Source organism: Ambystoma mexicanum, chromosome 6p (genome assembly GCF_040938575.1).
Source record: "Ambystoma mexicanum isolate Mex_15411 chromosome 6p, UKY_AmexF1_1, whole genome shotgun sequence".
In the NCBI taxonomy this organism is placed as follows: domain Eukaryota; kingdom Metazoa; phylum Chordata; class Amphibia; order Caudata; family Ambystomatidae; genus Ambystoma; species Ambystoma mexicanum.
The window spans coordinates 1,467,472,690-1,467,491,975 of record NC_090935.1 but is presented as its reverse complement, the minus strand read 5'-3'; positions in this window follow the sequence as shown (position 1 = coordinate 1,467,491,975).

The window sequence follows — 19,286 nt, the reverse complement described above, 5'->3', positions numbered from 1 at the left end:
TTCAAGCTTTTGGGATTCGGTATTGCAACATACATCCGTTAGAACTATGACGAGGAAGAGAAGAACTTGGTGTAATTAAGATCACTCGCTATCGCTTACCTTATTGTTTTAAATTTCTTTTTTCATTTTTTAAGGTAAGCGTTCTGGCATCATTGGGGTATTGGTGACACTTGAATTTTACGTGAAATTGGATTGGATGATTCCAGAGGCCCCCCCCAGCACTGCGCAGCCCGTAGCGCTGCGTTTGTGTGCGGGTGCGGTCATCCCTTCGCACCGAGAGCTACACATTTAAACTGAGGAGTGAGCGTGGCTTCCCCCCGGCTCGAGGGGCAGAGGAGATCTCGCCGGTGTGGAATGCGGCCCCATCTATGCACATCTGCCGCCGCTCGTTTGGAGGGTGAGCTGGTTGGTGCAGTGAACAACTGGGTGTGGTATCCTGCGGCCAACCCCCCGGACTCCTTTAGCTGTCAGGGGACCTTCCCTCCTAGTCTCTGGGCATACCGGGGGCCCAGACTTGAGTGGAGCAGCAGATTCCACCCCTGGTGAGGGCGAGTTAGGCCCTGACAGAGTGGGCACCCCACGGGGAGAGTGCCCCTCCAACAAACGCAGCCTCAACAGGGATTCCGGAGAGCAAAGGGAGGCCCCAAGCTCCAGATAAGGCCTGCAGAGGGGCTCGCCTCCCATGGGAACAGCCGGTACGAGGAATCTCTCCAACTTCTAAGGCCCCGGCCATTGAGCCCTCCAGAGTACGGCCTGAGCCCACCATGCTTTGACCCAGGACAATCCAGCATTGGCTGGCCCTATGCCTTGCTTCTACATCTTCTGGAAGCGCCCTGCCCAGATGAACCCCACTAAACGCATCCCAGGCTTGGTGACCCAGCAGTGCAGCATTGGACAGCCAGTACTCTAGTTATCTCACCCCGAGGTGTTAAAGGCCCAGGGAGCATCATCTGGGGGCAGCAGCAGACTCCAGCCAAAGTCATCGGCAGGGAGGCCCACCCCTCAACAACCAAAGGAACTCCTGGCCCTCACTCCAGCCTCAGGTGATCACAGTGAGGGAACCAAGGGCCTCTACCTGGGTGGATCCACCTCTTGGCACCGATGCCCCGATTCCTTTGAGGTAAGCTTTGTATGGACAGCCGGACAATCGCCACCCCTGCAACCCGGACGGCCTCCTTAATCCGGGCTGATCCATTGCTTCTCGATGCCCCAAGGTCCCTAATGGGCGCAGCAGGTCCCTGTGGTGAGCATGGTGCACCCGCCATAAGTCATCTTGAATAAGCAGTCTGGTTATAGGGGAGAACATTTGGCTACCCCGTTGCACCCTACGTCCCACCGCTTACTGGGGTGAACCCCTGAGGAAACCTTGGGGTAAGAGCCTGCCGCTTTTGGTGCACCCGTCATACTGCAGTGCTTGTTATTGGCTGTCCCCACGCGGCTCGGCAGCTGTGAAGAACGCGGGGGGGTACTGGAGAACTCACCCACCCCACCCATCCCCCAGAGATCTCCCACTGTAGTGCATCGATTGAAGCCCGGGAAGTTCACATCCTCTGCAACAATACATGAGTTGGGTAGATTCACTCAAAAAATTCCGCCACAACCAGAGCCCCCCGCCCCAGCACAAGCAACCATTCCAACCACGTCACCACAGAAGAGACTCAATCAGTGAGTAAAAGCATGGTGGCCCTATTGGACGAAATCGTGGGCTTTCTTGCTGACATTGGCAAGCAGCTGGATGGTCTGGACCAGAAAGTAGACAGTATGGACGACCGAATACAAGATCTTGAAGGTAACTAAACCTTGATAGACCTTTTGGAAACCCAAATCGATATGCGTCTCTCTCGAGAATGCTGCAATAACCTGAGGTTCTTGGGGGGCGTGGCTTGGAGCCGATGGAGGGCAGAAGCTGATCTGCCGGGCTCCGGCCGAGACGCCGCTTCCTGATCCTTTTTCTCCGGTACAAGAGTGGTTGCAGCCAGCGGAAAAGCACGCATCGGTGGGGGAAGTGCTCCCCATTAAGAATTACTCGAGTGTTGGAATTTTCGAAGCCCCCGTGAGGAAGAGCGGGCTCCGGATCCCACCCCCCCTCCGCCGCGCATTGATCCAAGATGGCGCCTGGCACAGCTTCACGCAGCCCCTGAATCAGCGTCCCCTGACGGAGCGCTTTGGGGATCGGCAACAAGGCCGGGGGGGGCAACCCCTGTCTGACACTGGAATCGACACAGGCCCCCAGGCCCCTGACTCCGTTACCCCTGGGCTGGCCCAATTTATGCAACGCGGACTACAACTAGAACCACGTGGATGGCATCACATAAAGAGAAACTCGCCACCTCTGAGAAGCAGCACCCCGCCCCACGGCCATCACCCGAACGACCTGATTCCAGCCGAAGCACTCGGGGGCCCTGAAACCCAAGGTGCGTGAGCCTACATAATACCCTTTGGTGGGCCCCTGACCACCACCGCACCCTTGGGCCGCCTGCACTTGGCTCCCCGACTCAGCGATCTACGTCCAGCGGCTTCAAGATGGCCACCAAGAACAAGAGCAGGGCCGCCACCATGGACTCCTTTGTCTCGACCAAGGCGAAGACCTCCACCCAGTCCAGACCTAGCCTCTCCGAAAACACTCATCCGAACGAAGGGGAGGTCAACGACAATCGCTCTCAGATATTGGATGCCATTGCCTCACTGAGAACCCACATTGACTCCAAGATTGATGAGTTCAAAATAGACATACAACTCATCCGCCAAGATGCCCGCAACTTGACGGAGAGGGTAACGACCGTCGAGAATTCCACGACGGAGCTGTCCGGGGCCACCACAACCCTGAAGTCCGAAGTCTCCGATCTAAAGAGGAGGGTCGCCTTCCTGGAGGAAAGGGCGGAGGAAGCCGAAGGACGGGCCAGACGGGGAAACATCAGGATCCTGGGTATCCCGGAGGGAACAGAGGGCCTAAACACCACATCCTATGTCGAAACCCTTCTGCTACAAGAGATCGGGGCCGGAAAACTAACCCAAGGCTTTGCGGTCGAAAGGGCACATAGATCCCTCCAGAGACGTCCTCCCCCCGGCTCGCATCCACGGCCAATAATAGCCAAAATATTGAATTTTCAAGATAGAGAAACCATCCTACGGCACTCCAGGGAAGCAGGTCCCATTGAAAGGGGGGACTCAAAAATTACTATTTACCCCGACTACACCCAGAAAGTGCAGAGGGAAAGGAACTCATTCGTCCCGATCAAGGCAAAGCTTCGCCAACTGGACATTAAATACAGGCTGCTGTACCCCGCGCGCCTGAGAGTTGTTTATAATGGGCGAGCGATATTTCTCGAAAACCCGGAGGCGGCCAATATGTGGCTAGAAGATAATAACCTAGCCGATGGCAAGGATCCTCCTCGGAATGATGATTAAGTCCCGAGTCTCCTCGCACCACCAGTAACCGGACCCCAGCAGGTAATCCAAACAACAGTTTAACTTATGGAAGCGGCCCTCGCACGGCCCTGCCGCCTCGCACCAACCCTACCCCCAGCAGACAATCCAATTGGGCCAGTTCACCGCCCGACCCAGCTCACGCCCGATTCCCGGATGGGTTCAGACGGCTTGAGAGCGCCTGAGCACCGCGACAGTGTTGTAGTCGCTGGGCGCACCAGTTCGTGTTATGTTATTAGTTTAGTTGGTTGTGCAGTCTACGAATCATCAATGTTGGTAAAGTACAAGATGGTGGCAAGTTACGACACAAGACTTCATGAACCAGGGGCCCCCCGCCCGCAGAACGCCACCTGTGGTTCGTTGTGCCACCGGGCCGGCGGGCCAGAACTCCAAGACGAATTCAGAACACCGATCCGATGGCGTCGCAACTTGTTGTGATGACATGGAATGTGAGGGGAATGGCTTCATACCTCAGAAGGAACCGCGTACAGTCCTACCTCAGGAGGAAGAAGGTCTCGATTGCGCTATTACAAGAGACCCACCTTACAGCGGACTCCATGTCTAAGTTAACAGATCGATGGGATGGGACCACGAGGGGGTCTCCTTACTCCAAATATGCGAGAGGCGTACTGATATGGGTGAACCCGAATGTGCCTTTTCAGCTAGAAGGCTGGGATTCTGACAAGGAAGGGAGATATACATCAGTGTGGGGCACCATAGAACAAACCCCAGTGTGCTTCATTAACACATACTTTCCGCAGCATGGAATCCCGTCATACTTAAGCACGTTGAGTGCTAGACTGGCACAACACCGAGGCAGGACCTTCGTGTGGGGGGGAGACTTCAACTGCGTCATGGACTTAAGCAAGGACAGATTGCGCCCTCCTCTTCAGCCAAGCAATCCCGCATCCACCTCCTTGACGGAAACACTCGACCAGCTCAACCTGGTAGACATCTGGAGAGTGCAACATCCAGAGGCCAGAATTTACTCACACTACTCAGCTCCACATGGCGTCCACACAAGGATCGACTACTTGTTTGTTGATAAGGAACAATCTCCACTGGCCACATCCACTGAATATTTGGGGAGATCGATCTCTGACCACTCCCCGCTCGCCATGCATTGGCAGCTGCGTGGACCCAAACCTCCAATTCCCATGTGGAGGATGCCTACAGCAGCGTTGGATGATCCAGAGTTCAGAGAGGACCTTGCTGAGAAGCTAGAGGAATATGTCGAAATCAATAAGGGATCGGTGGCTACCTGGTCCACACTGTGGGAGGCCATGAAGGTGGTTACCAGGGGAGAAATCATTTCAAGAGCGGGCGGAACCCGCAGACAACTACAGTCCTCTCTTGAGGCCCAGGAATTAGAGATCGCAAGACTAGAGTCCGCCCCTGACATTTCCCCAGAGTCCGAGAAGATCCTTAAAACAGCCCGTATAAAATGTCAGGAATCATGGGTCAGACTGGAGAAATTTGACTTCGCAACACATACCGCCAGATCCCACAGCGAGTCTGACAAACCCGGCAGATTGCTTGCCTGGCTCTGCAAGCGGGAACACCCTAAACACCTGCCAACGGAGATAAAGGACGAAAAAGGAGTAACACACAAGACGCAGATGGAGATCAACGAGACTTTTGCTAAGTTCTACTCCAAATTGTATGCCCACGAGTCCCAGGTGCCCGCCGCAGAATTAATCGAAACATTGGAGGAGATAGGCCTCCCTCAAATCTCCAGCGAGCAGAGGGAGGTACTGGACTCGGAAATCACTTCCGAAGATGTGACAGCGGCCATCAGATCACTCGCTAATGGCAAAGCCCCCGGCAGTGATGGTCTCCCGCCCGAATTCTACAAGACCTACGAACCCATCCTCACCCCCATCCTGCATGAAGTTTATCAAGAAGCCTACACAAATGGCATCCTGCCCAACACCATGAAAGAGACCATAATTATTCCAATGCTCAAGCCGCACAAGTCACCCACCGATTGTGATTCTTATCGACCTTTGGCCATGCTGAATTACGACAGCAAGATCCTCACTTCTATATTAGCCAACAGACTCGCCAGAGTGGTAGGATCCATAATTCACGAAGATCAAAATGGATTCGTCCCAGGACGCAACACCACGGCCAACCTCAGGAGACTACAACACATCATGGCCGAAACCCACGACCGAGAGGAGGACCTGGCGATACTGTCACTTGATGCCATCAAGGCCTTCGACTCTATCTATTGGGAGTGGCTTGTGGAGGTTTTGAGGGGCTTCGGCTTTGGTGCGGGCTTCATCAGATGGATCCAGGTACTTTATAATTCGCCAATGGCAAGGGTTAAAACAGGCAGAATTGTCTCGGGATCCTGGGCAATACAAAGGGGCACGAGACAGGGGTGCCCACTCTCGCCCATGCTGTATATATTGGGCCTAGAACCAATAGCCATATACTTTCGCCAACAGTTTTTTGATGCGGGCATTAAGGTGGGCAACGTTTACAACATAATTTCATTATACGCGGATGATGTACTTCTCTACTTGAGGAACCCTGAGCTCAACGCACCCACAACGCTAGAAGTTCTCGACAATTATGCAAAGTACTCAGGGATACGATTCAGCAGACACAAATCAACTGCATTCCCCCTAGCTAGCCTGAGGGGCATTGCAGTAGATGACCTCCCGCCTATCGGAATACAGTGGCAACCTGACAAGTTCCGGTACCTGGGAATCAATGTGGGTCACACCCCGCTACTCACACACGAACATAACACTATAGCAGCAGTCACCGGCCTTCGGCGTTCAATCAAATTTTGGTCCAAGCTACCACTGTCAATGGTGGGTAGAGCGGCGATTGCCAAAATGATAATCCTTCCTCGATTCCTGTACTTCTTTGCCAATATTTGCCACTACGTTCGCCCGCCTTTCTTCAAGACACTAGAGGCCATCATCAAGGACTTCTTGTGGGGTCCGAGCAGACACAAGCTCACACTGGCCACGCTGTCTCTCCCGCATAAGGAAGGCGGAATAAAACTCCCAGACCTTCACCTTTACTACTTGGCGGCCCAGCTCAGTCACATTACGAAGTGGCTGTCTGATGACACATCGGCCGAACTGGAACTACTCAGGCAATCTTCCATAAACTTAATCCCCAAAGAAACTCTATGGTTTCCCCCTCGGCTACCTCCCAAAACTCCGCTGATTGTCAAGCTGGGCAGGCAGATATGGGCCAGGGCCTGTCACATAAGGCAAGTGAAACATCCGTACTCACCGGATAACCCCATAATGGTGGATGTGTGCAAGTCGGAGGCGGAACTTCCCACTACCAGGAGATGGGAGGAAGCAGGCATATATACATGGGGAGACATGTTCACTGATGGGGAATTCAGGGACTTCGAGTCGTTACAGAACATTGAAGGACTATCCAAGGGCCAGTTCCTCTGGTACCACAGGATCAAACAGATCGCTAAGAAGCAGTGGAACAGCTACCCGGAAGAGCCCACCCCAGACCCACTGCTGCAGGAAATGCACGACCTCTCAGATGGATGGAGACCAGTTTCCAGACTTTACAACAGACTCATAGACAAGCCTAACCCCAAAGGTCAGGCACTGAAGGCGAAATGGGAGGCAGATCTTGAATCACCACTTACTGACAAGGAATGGGAGAGAGCACTGATCTACCCCAAGAAAGTGTCCCGGAATTCCAGATTCGGACAAATACAGCTGAATGTCCTTTACCGGACATATATGACTCCCCACAGGATTGCCTCATTCAACCCGAAAATACCCCCAACGTGCCCATGGTGCGGAAATGACAAGGCAGACATGATCCACATGTTCTGGTCCTGCATCAAAGTGAAATCACTCTGGTTCAAAGCCAAACAATCCTGCGCAGAAGCTGGCATGGTAAGATACGACTGGACGCCCGGAGAGTGCCTACTAGGTATATATCCTAGACCGGGCAAATTTAAACATTTGGTGAAACTAATGGACATCTCATGCATTTTGGTCAAGAGAACAATAGCGATGGCCTGGAAGACTCCAGCGGGCCCCAGCCATGCTCGGTGGCTGAGCGAACTGGCGAGATGGACGACTGCTGAAACCAGGGCCTGGCAGGACGGGATCACAACCAGCGGAGAAGCCACAAGTGGAACCCTGGACTCCTGGAAAGCCCTCCTGAGTGACATGCGCTTCAAGGCAGACTATAAGCCTCCCTGAGGGACTGTAGCGTCCTACAACACCCGATTTTTATACTGATACAGAGATGGAATTACCCGAATCTGTTCCCCTCGCTTCCTGTAACATCGGAACTATAATTTTTACTTGCCACCAAACATCTCATAATTAACGCTACATGTAGACTGCTGTTGTTTTGGTTGTTCTCACGTTACTTTTTTTTTGTTGTATCGTTTCTTTATTACCACACTTGTAAGTTTGTAATGTTTCTCACTTTCTTGAAAAAACCAATAAAATACTTTACAAAAAAAAAAAAATAACCTGAGGTTCTTTGGCTTCCCGGAACGCAAAGGTGAAACTCAATGCGACATCACGAAAGCCATTAATGCAGTGGTCAGTAAGCTCTTCGACGAGGACAACACCAATGAACCTACCATCGACAGAGCCCACAGAGCAGGAGCGAGCTCCAGGGGACCAAGATCTGTTCTTGCAAGATTCCACTACTTCGCTGAGAAGTCAAAGATTTTGGAGCTGGCAAGGAAGAGTGGCCCGATCGAATGTAGAAACTCGCAAATAACTATTTACCAAGACCTCTCAGCGTTCACCCTGACAAGAAGGAGGCTGTGTGGGCCCCTAACGAACTGCCTACATGCTAAAGGAGTTTGTTACAGGTGGGATTCCCATTCTCCCTCTCCTTCGAACATGAGGGATACAAATTCAGCCTAATCATAGAAGATGACATACAGAGAGTGACACAAGAACTGTTGGGCGAAACCGCTCGGGCCAACGCTCCGGTGATCCGAAGTGGAGAGCTGACTAAATCAGGATGGATTTGTGGACAGACATCACGTCAGTGGCCGCAGGAAGTTTAAGAAATTGAATCCGGCGTCCGTGCCACTCAACGACTGCTGAGGATGACCACTTGGGAGCACACAGAGGAATTGTTTCTGTAGGCCTCTTGGGAGACTCAGAAGAACTTGTACCGATCCTGATTAAGCAGAGCAAACGAAGTTGATAGAGTGATGCACAGGCTGTCTTTCTGTTTCTGTTTTTCTGCTTCTTGAGACCTCGGCCAGTGACCCTGAGGGTGGGGCACTGTCCCTATGTGCTGTTTAGCTCTCCCAAGTGGGAGCATTATTGAGTTTCTTGTATCTGGGGTGTGGGGGATTTACGTGGTGTTCTTGTCATAGTCAAGCTAACTGTGGGGGCTCAGAGGTGGTACTTTGTCTCATTCAGGCGCAGGGGGGTAGGAGTTGGTGGCCTGGTCCAGCGACAAGATCAATGTTGGAGGTAATCCAGGCGCCTAGGGGTTAGGGGGTAAGTTGGGGGATGTTTTTGTTGCTTAACATAAGATTCAACTTTTGTAAGCTACCAATATCCAGTCCAGGGGGGAATTTCCATGCATTCAGAGAGTGGTAAGAGACCAAGCCCTGGAGGGAGTGCACCCCGGGATCCCAAACCTGAGGGGTATATGAGATTTGTGCGCCCCCCCAATGGATGACACAAGGCACACGCAGGCATTGGGTTCACTAAACGTAAGAGGTTTTAATTCCCCTCACAAAAGGTCCCTAGTTGTAAGGGAATTCGATTGGTTACAACTGCACTTCATGTTCCTACGGGAGACCCATTGGCTGAGGGGAAGGGAACCGGCTTTGAAAGCCAGGTCAATAAGGGAGGTACATCATGCGCCTGGCCCAACCAAAAAAACAGTGGCCCTCCTTGTATCCAATAGGCTACCGTTTACACCAAAGGCACAGCTCAAAGACCCAGGGGGCAGTTTTGTTGTGGTTAAGGTGGAGATTTATGCTCACGCTGGTCTCTAACTACTGCCCAAATGAAGCCCAAGACCAGTATTGGGAATCGGTTAGGGGAAAAATTCTGACCTTTGCCGAGGGCTCCTTAATAATAGATGACACCCCAAGGGTGACAGAAAGCGAGAGGGCCCCTACTCCGAAACCATGGCACAACGGCGGTCCTCCGCTCGCTTCCGGAAGGTTAACACAGAGCTGGGATTGTCAGACACCCACACGAGGTCGACAGGGTCGGGACCCCTTATTCAGATATTATTCGAAGGTACATGATACTTTCTCGAGGATAGATTATATTGTGGTAGATTCCCCCCTGCTAGAGCAAGTGAGCGAATTTGCGGTTGAGATAATTCCATGGTGACATCATGACCTGGTGAGGGTCCGAATTGGGGTACCCCCGAGGGCCCAGCACAATACTACGTGGTCGTGCAACAACCTGCTGCTACGAGCCAAAAAGTTAACCCACGCACTCCTCATAGCGATTAAAGACTTTTTAAAAATTAATGACAACAGGGAGGTGGGGACTGCGGGGGTCTGTGAGGCATTCAAGGCCACGAAAAAGGGAGTTCTAATAGGAATGGGATCAAGAAGAAAAGGAGAAAGGGCTCATGAGGAGAAGGTCCTTAGAGAGAAAATTGAGAATTGAGACTATTCAACCGGGGAGGTGGTGGGAGTAAACTGAAATCCCAAATGTTCCCAGGGAAATGTGCCGAACTGCAAGAGCACAGAGCCAAACAAAAAGCCCTCTTGGTCAGCCAAATAGAGAGAAAATGAGCCTTCTTGAAACAAAAATATATGGAAAAGGGGGAGAAGACCAACATGATACTGGCATGGAGGTTGAGGGGGCTGAGGAATAGCCGGAGGGTGGACGTGATTTGTTTGCTTGATGGTGTGAGGCTCCTTGAGGATCCGCAGACAGCGGAGGAGTTTTGAGTATTCTACGAGACACTTTACACCTCAGAATATAATGGAGACGGGTCCAAGGTGGACCGTTTTCTTGACTCTCTCCCGATTCCGTGCCTCCCGCCGGAAAAGGCAGAACCCCTGGAAGCACCCATTACTGCCCAGGAAGTGATAGATACAATTAGTGGTATGAAAGGGGGTTCACTCCCAGGGAAGATGGTTTTATGGTGTCCTTCTATAAGAAATGTCGTTCCACCCTGGCGCCGTTCATGGCCAAGCTGTTCAACTCTGCCCTAGAGACGGGCTTCCTTCCACAGTCCATGCTAGCGGCCCTAATTGTAGTGATACCCAAGGAAGGGAAAGATCCTGCCCTGTGCCAATCTTATAAACCCTTCTCCCTGCTGAGTATCTGATGTTAAAATAATGACAAAACTGTTGGCCAACAGACTGGCGCATCAAATGACCTTGCTGGTTCATTGGGATCAGGTGGGATTTATCCCAGGTAGGCAGGGAGCAGATAATATAAGGAAGACCATAAACTTTATGCATGAATCCAGACATAGGGTGCTGGGGGCACACCTGATATCCATAGACTCAGAAAAGGCCTTTGACCGCATCGAGTGGCGGTACATGGGTAAAGTTTTGCAGAGGATGGGACTCTGTGAGAACTTTAGGCAGTGGATAGCAACACTATATAACGGTCCAACGGCAAGAGTGGCTGTCAATGGCAGTGTCTCCTCCCCCCTGTAGCTCACTAGAGGGACGAGGCAGGGCTGTCCCATCTCCCCCTTGCTGTACGCTCTGGTCATGGAGACCCTAGCTATTGCCATTAGATTAAACCAGGGGATTACGGGAATTCAATGCGGGGAAGTAGACTTTAAGCTTTCCTTATTTGCTGATGATATTCTCTGATATCTGACGAATCTCTCAATCTCTTCTAGAACTACTAAACCAGACACAGTCCTTTGGCAGCTCTCCAAATCAAGCGTTATGCCCATGGGGGGAGACGACTGAGAGACCAGAGGTAGGAAGACAGTTGATGGTATGAGGGTCGAGAACTCGTCCTCCCAGTACCTGGGTATTCACCTCCCTAGAGACTTGAACAAATTAATCAAGGTCAATTATACTCCTATCCTAGAGAAAATAAGATCAGATCTTCTATGCTGGGGGCACCTCACCCTAGCTGAATGGTATCTGTGAAAATGAATATCGTCCCCTCTCTCTTATACTTATTCACAGTGCTTATACTTATTCACAGTGCTCCCCTTGCCATTCCCAGAGACCTTCTTCGTGAAATTGCAGGGTATGGTGCACCAGTTCATATTGAATGTGAAGAGGCCTAGAATTAAGTATGAGGCTCTGACCCTCCCCAGAGACTTAGGGGGCTTCGGCCTCCCAGACTTCAGACTATATTATAAGGCAGCGCAGCTGCGGGTAATGTTGGAGCACCTGAGGGATGACATAGGTACTTATTGGACATTCATTGAAGACACACATACTCATCCTAAAAAAGTCAGAGACCTTCTATGGACACATGCCAAGGAGATCCTGCCCCACATTAGAACTCGCCCCACTTTGGCAGTGCTCTGGGGCCTGTGGAAATGTAATAAAGCAAACTCTCTCCTCTCTTCCTGGCCTTCGCCCCTGAGTTCGTTGTGGGGCGCCCTGCTGGACCTGGATAGCAAGGGCTTCCACAACATGCAGCAGTGATCAGACATGGGTTTGGAGAGAGTTGCCCAATTGTTCGGAGGGAATAGCTTCATCGAGTATGAGGCCTTATAAGAGGGATGTCAGGAAACCACAGCGATTAAGGAATGCGGGTGTCTCCCCTCACGGCCAGAGAATGCCATCCTTTCCATCTGGGCCACGCACTCCTTATAGCATATGGAAACGATCTGTTTACAAGACATACAACGCTACTCCTACGCGCTGCAGATCTTTCCGGGAACATTGGGGGTTGCCGTGCAAATGCTGGTGTTCCGTGTTTTACAGATCACATGTGCTGTTACCTTAGACCGTGCTGAGCAGGTCACATGACCTGTATTCACTACATTAGTCCTGCTGGCAGTCACCTCGCTGCTTCTGAATTCGTTATTCTGCAGCATTGCTACTTGTTATTTCTTGTTTCTCAAGTCGTTTCTTGACTCTTGCTACACTCCACGTTTTGCCCTTTGTCTAGTCCTTGTTCTGATGAAACAAGTTTCCCATTGCCGACTTTGGAACCCTTTCGACTTGCCTACTGCCTCGCGATTCTTTCTTATTTTGTTCAAACGTTGCTGAATTTACCTGGTACTTGCCCGACCTGTCTTGCCTCGTGATTCTGTTTTGGATATTGCCCGCACGTTGCTAGACTTACCTGGAACTCTCCCGACCTGCTTTTGCCTCATGATTCCTTTTTTGTAATTTGCCTGCACATCATCGCATCAAACCTCCCAACGGACCGTGTGTCTTCTTGTTCCTACGCTTGGGGATATTACATCGCATTTGTGGTGCGGACTAGAGACTGCCGTAGGGAGCATTTTAGGCGTCCTCGTGCCGGCAGGTCTCAGGTTTATCTGGAACTCTCACACTCGGACTAGAGACTGCCTTGGATTGTATTAGGCGTCCTTGTGTCGGCGGGTGGTAGGAGGAGTTGCTATGTTTTGCCATCATTATAGTTTCATCTTTTCAACGTTCGGCATCATTCATTCCCACATTGGTAAGATCTTTGATATTCCACACTGTTTATTACTGAAAACCTTGTAACAATTATCACAGTATCCTGATCTGTTGTGTTGTCCTTACTCTCAGGATAACGCCCACCCTGGTTGGAAACAGAAACCTTTTTGTCATCACGGAATTACCTGCTGGTGAAGGTATTGATACTATATTCTTGTTGCCATTTATTCACTGTTGATTCCTCCTTGTGGGTTAAACTGTGTTTTCCTTTACAGGCCTGAGGTATCCTGTGGCGTTACTCCATCTTTGGGTCAATAGACCTCTCAGGCAGTCCTTACGTACTCCTGAGATGTACATTGGCAGAAAGAACTCTTCGGCTACACGAAGAGTTCAACTGCCTGAGCAGAACTACCCATTTGATAATCCAAGGTGGTTCTGACAAGGGCATGGGGATGAACGCTTTGTCTGTCTTTGAGTATCTGTGCCTGAAGGGTATCTTGACAGACCAAGTGGAATGCTGAAATTTCCCGAGCCCTCAACCCCTTTGAGAAAACTATCTGTGAAGCTATTACAAGGAAGGGAGCGCAGTCAAGGATTTATAGAGTATTGGTTACGGCTGACCTAGAGGGGAGGCAGAATTTTAGACAATGCTGGGAGGCAAGGGTTGGGGCAGAAATATTGGACAGAACCTAGGGAAAAGTTTATAAGTTAATGCTCGCTGGCTCCCTGTACACGTCGGTGATGGAACACAGCTTTAAAATTCTTCACTCTTGGCGCCTGCCCCCAGTAAGGCTCTCCAAAATGTTTGTGGCATCTTCTGCATTCTGCCCAAGGGAGTGTGGACATCGAGGAACATGGTACCATATGTGGTCGGAGGGCCCATCCATTCAGGTTTACTGGGCAGAAGTCTTGCGCTGGATCAAGGATCTGGTTGGTGTGTCTCCTACGTTAGAGCCCTTTGAGATTCTGTTAGGTATCCCATCGTCTGATTCCAAAACCTCGAGGTTCCCATAAATTGTGGAAGCCATGTTACGGGCCAGAAGGGTAGCATTGCCCCAGAAATGGAAAAGCAAAACCGCCCCAATCAATAAGGAATGGTTAACTAAACTGTGGGATATTTTTACATATGAGAAGTTGACAGCGATTGCAAATGATAAAATAGAAAGTTTTTTTGTCCGAGAGGGGCTCTGTGTGTTGAGGGATGTGAGGGCCTGAATGGTGGGGTCAGGTATTTTCAGAGCCACTGGTCTCCTGGGTCGAAGAAAGCACTTATATGTAGTCCACAGGCACGATACATGGAGCTCGCAACGCCAGATAAAGCTAAAAGTTTGGACTCAATTACTAGTCTTAAGGTCCCACTGTACTCTCGGTCATGGTAGCTCATGTGCGGGAGGAGGGCAACGGGAGGTGGGATGGGTATAAAAGGGTTTATTTTTGTTGCTGCTTTTGTTTGGAATATAGTGTATTGCCTAATGAAAAATGTTTAATAAAAATTAAAGTGGATATTGGATTGGATGTTTGTGACTTTTTACATTATGCTTCCTGGACTAGTCCCGGACTGGATTGGTTGTTTTTATAACTGGATGTCACCTACTGTACACCTTCTGAATTCAACTTTAAATATAAAAAAAAAATGCTCGAACTGGAAAATAGGGCAGTACCAGAAGGTCCTCCCCAGGGCAGTATGGACTCGTTTTATAAGCCAACGATGGCCAGTTTGATAACTTATTGCTCAGTACAGATGATAGATTGGATCTAAGTTACTGGCCCAGTGTAGTTTAAAAGACACTGGGGGTCATTCCGAGGTTGGAGGTAGGGAATTACCGGCAACGATAAGGGTGCCAATGCCGGTAATCCCTTACCTCCGTATTCCGAGGTCCCTTTTGCTTTTAGCAGGAGTAAAGTACGGGACCCGCAAAGGTACTTCGGAGGTAATTACGGTACCGTAATTTACGGTGCCGTAATTACCTCCTTCCCCATTCCCATTGAGCCCTACGGGGCAGAAATGGGAATGGGGAAGGGCAAAAGGTGAATGGGGAATTACCGGTCCCTCCAACCCTGGAATGGACCGGTAATTACTCCATTCACCATGCCGGATTTGGGACGGTTTCGGAGGCAACCATGGAGCTAATGACTCCATCGTTAGCTCCAAACCCGGAATGAGGCCCAGTGTTGTATAGAATTGTTACCGATAATGTCCCTGAAGAAAACTAACCAAACAGTTTGTCATAAAAGTTACAAATACCATTTGTGAATTTGGTTCACTTGTTTTGGTGCTGGGTTATCTTTTGCCGCAGGTCACACGCCTTATTTAATATGCTTGTTGTAAAATGCTTTACTGCTGCATTAAAATTTAGGACCCTGTTTAGAACAGGCTGTGATAATATGATGTTTCACACAACACAGACAGAATCTCTACTGGTGAATATTTCTATGTTGGATATTATAGCTCCATGTTCCCGATTCATTTTAAGATACAACACTTGGAAGCCTGTTCTCTAAGAACTAGCTCACTATCTTGTAAAGGTTTTCTAATATTAACTCCATTCTTACGTGTAATTATGCTTGGCATTTCTGTTCTATGTCCAGGCCCCCGCTTACCTCGTGCGGTTCTCACACAACGCTCTCTCCTTTACTTGCGCTTTCCACCTGGCAGCAGCCATCTTGGAATCGCGCATAAACATATACGCGATCACGTGACAACAAGGACTCCAACATGAATAAAGAAAAGAGAATTCACTTCCAAAAGTGTGCACTGATTTTTAGACGACAGAAAAGTAGTGAGAGAGGGTAGGGCGAGCACCTTATCTATCCCCTAACCTAAATAGGCGTTACACCAGCGCACGCTAGGGATACAACATCAACACAGGGATAGTGCGATTTTTTGTGGGTACATTTAGTTATATGTAGGGACTTTAGATATAGAAGTAATATCTTAATAAAAAAGTTTCTGTCTGTGTTGTGTGAAACTATAAATGGGTTCAGACAGAATGTGCTAACCCTGTGACTCTAGTTGTATTCTATTATGTGATAATATGATGACCACATGATGGGTTCCTGAAGAATATTTCACTCAGGCCACCTATCAGTTGCTTGTCACCAGCATCCCTAACTTAGCTTCCCCCATGCCCTCACCAGATACCCTACACCTTACAGCACCGCTGATACTAAGGCATGCGCACAAGAGGAAAGCGGCTATAAGCAAGACACAGCAGATATCTAATAGTGATGGCCCAAAACAGAAGCCTTGGGCAAGGCTCACATAGTATTTGCAAGTTCCCAAAAGAGGAATTCTCCGTTTGCAGTGGAATGTCACTGTGACAGGATTGATTTGGGATTAGCCTCACCTGGCGATTTGCTCGTGGGTGGTTCTTGTAAAAGGCGTGTTTGGGTGAGATATGCATGATTGAGAAGGGGGTAGAGCTTGCTTATGATGTCGGAAATATGCCGGATAACCGAATGCCAGCATTTTGGTGACAGAAAGTCAGAAAATGGAGAAAAGGGGCAGAATAATGGAACTCCCTGGCCTTCTGCCCTGTTTATGGGCACTCTGCCATCCAAGATCGGGGTTAGGCTAGCATTCTCCAAACTCTGTATTCCAGAATTTTATTAACCCCAGGTGCAGAGATCTTCTTATACTGTTCACATTTTATATTTGGTTTTAGTGTCAGATATATGATCTGGCTGAATCGCAGTGGTGTGCAAGTAAAGTGATGTTAACTCGGGCAAAACTTTGCCTTGCGTCAATTTTACCAAATCTGATGAAGAACAAAGGGGTCCATGCAACAGGGCGCACAAGCGCCCCCTCATAACTATTCACGATGCTTTTTGGGATGTGTATCTGCATATGCGGCTCATTACTCATAGTTGCCAATGGCTCCATCTCAGTGCACACCCTTTCGCAAAGTGGCTTGCTTTGCAAATGCCCCCGGCCATCTTCAAGGGAAAATGTCTAAAATGCAAAAAAACAAGAAGTATTGCAAAACATACGGTGGTGGCCCCCAATGAACACAGGGCACTGGATTGAGGTAGAGGTGTTTATTCTGACACCTTGCATCAACAGAATGGAGAGGGGTTTCTCCAGATCCTAGAGTAGTACTTTCAGTTCGGTCCTGTTGCAGCAGTGCAGTTGGCTTCACTGAACTGATAATGCAGTGGATAGTATTTACATCCTCCCACAAGGCTTGCCTTCAGCCATGGAATCACGCCCTGCAGGCACAGGGATCTGCGTGTAGTGCAGACTTCAGTTCTGGAGCCGACTTCCTTATTTTAGGAGGAACTCCGAGGCCTGACTGTCCTCCTGGTGCCTCGCTCCAACTCTCCCGGGTTTCCGACCCATTGCGCGCTTTCCCTGTGTAGTCTCGCAAGAGATCTCGGCTCTGCAAGATCTCGTATGGTAGGTCCTCACACACCTCCTTTCGTTGGAAAAGCTTGGTCCTATTCCATGATAAAGTCTGTGAATTTGGTTGGCTTCCATCTTTCACATTGGGGTCGATTCTGGTCAATGGTTGCCTTAGGTGAATTGGTGGTCATGCGAGATGTGTCACTTGGGGTTTGGTCTGCTGAAGTCGCTTCTCAGTGTGGTTCTCTAGCCCAGGGTGTGGGGCTCATAGGGACACCCTCACTTTGGATTTCTTCTTCCCTGACCGCCATCTCTTGCTGTTGAGGGCTGTCGGTTAATCACCATGGGTCATTGCCATCTCCTATTCCCATGGAGGGGTGAGCTGTCGACGCCTTTTTCTTGTATACGACCACCCTTTCAAGGTTCCACCTTTTTCCGTCACTGGTATATATGCCTTTCCGTGTGACTTCTATGGCTTGTCTGTATTTGGAGCCCGTTAAGGTGTCTTTGTGGGGCAGGCGTATCTTCACCAAATCCCCTTCGTTGACCTCCGTGTGAAATGCTGCTCTGCGCTTGTTGCTCTGAGATTTCATGATCTCTTTGCTCATCTGTAATCTAAACATGATCTCGCTCATGTTGATGTCGTCGTCCTGTCTGACCTTGTCTAGCCACGGTGGTACCAGTGTGGATGCAGCCCTTCTCCCTCTTAACATCTGAAACAGGGATACACCTGTAATTTGGCGTCAAGCGATGCACTGCCACAGCCTCTTTGACTGTCTTGCAGGGATTCATGCCTGATGAACATGCCAGTTGTAAGGCTCCTTTAATGAATTGGTTCGCCATTTCTACCAGCGGATTGGCTTGTGCGTCATAAATGCTTGATCTCAATTGCTGGATATGGTGCTTCTTGAGAAAGCTTTCCATGTCTCCAGAAACTAACTGAACTCCATTGTCCATCACAATCTCGTTTGGGAGTCCTTCTCTTTGGAAGACGGCGCTGAGTACTTCAATGACTGTGTCAGTGATGATGTCCGGCACAAATTCAACTTCCATCCACTTGGAAAGATAGTCCACCATGACTACCCGGTACTTGTCGCTCGAAAATTGGCCAATTAAGTCCAGGCCTAGTTTATGCCACACACCAGCTGGAATTTCTGTGGGTATCATGGGTGCTTGCCTCACTTTTTGCCGTTTGTCATTGTTTGTGCATTCATAGCCCCTCTCGATCATTGCCCTCACTTCTTGGTCCATTCTGGGCCACCAGTATGCGTTGCGCACTCTGCGTCGTGTCATATTACTGCCCAGATGACCCGCATGGCCTCTACATATAATCACTTTGTGGATGCCTCTTGGAGGAATTACTTGGTCGCCTCTACTTACTAGCCCATCAATTTCTGGGATCTCATTGTTGACCTTCCAATACGGTCGCAGACCTGGGTTGCTCTCCCGTTTGGCCAACCTGTGTGGGCCCATTCTGCTGCTCGGCCCAGAGCATCATTGTGTCTCATTTCCTCCTGCCAACAAGACTCGCTCATTTCCATGAAGTCCTTGTTTCTTAGGTCTCCCATGGATGCTACAACGCATTCGTCTTCCAGGAATGTGGTGCCTCCGGGGTACTTTGATCCAGTAACCTGGACCTGCAGTCTGCTTGGGTGTTTTTCTAGCCAGAAATATGGGTGATCTCATACGTGTACTCTTGCAGTTTGGCGTCCATTCTTGCTAGGTGTGGCATTGCTGTCTTTGTGCTCCCGTGGCTCAACATGTGCACAAGGGATTTGTGGTCGGGGACCAGGCGGAACTTGGTTCGCCAAACATATGACCTGAAGTACTCCATGGCCCAGGCACACGCCAACATCTCCTTCTCGACCGTGGAGTAGTTTTTCTCTGAAATAGACAGTGCTTTTGACACGAAGGCAACACTATTTTCAGTATCCCCCCTTTTGTGGGTGAGGGTGGTGCCAAAGATGTACGCACTGGCGTCTGTTG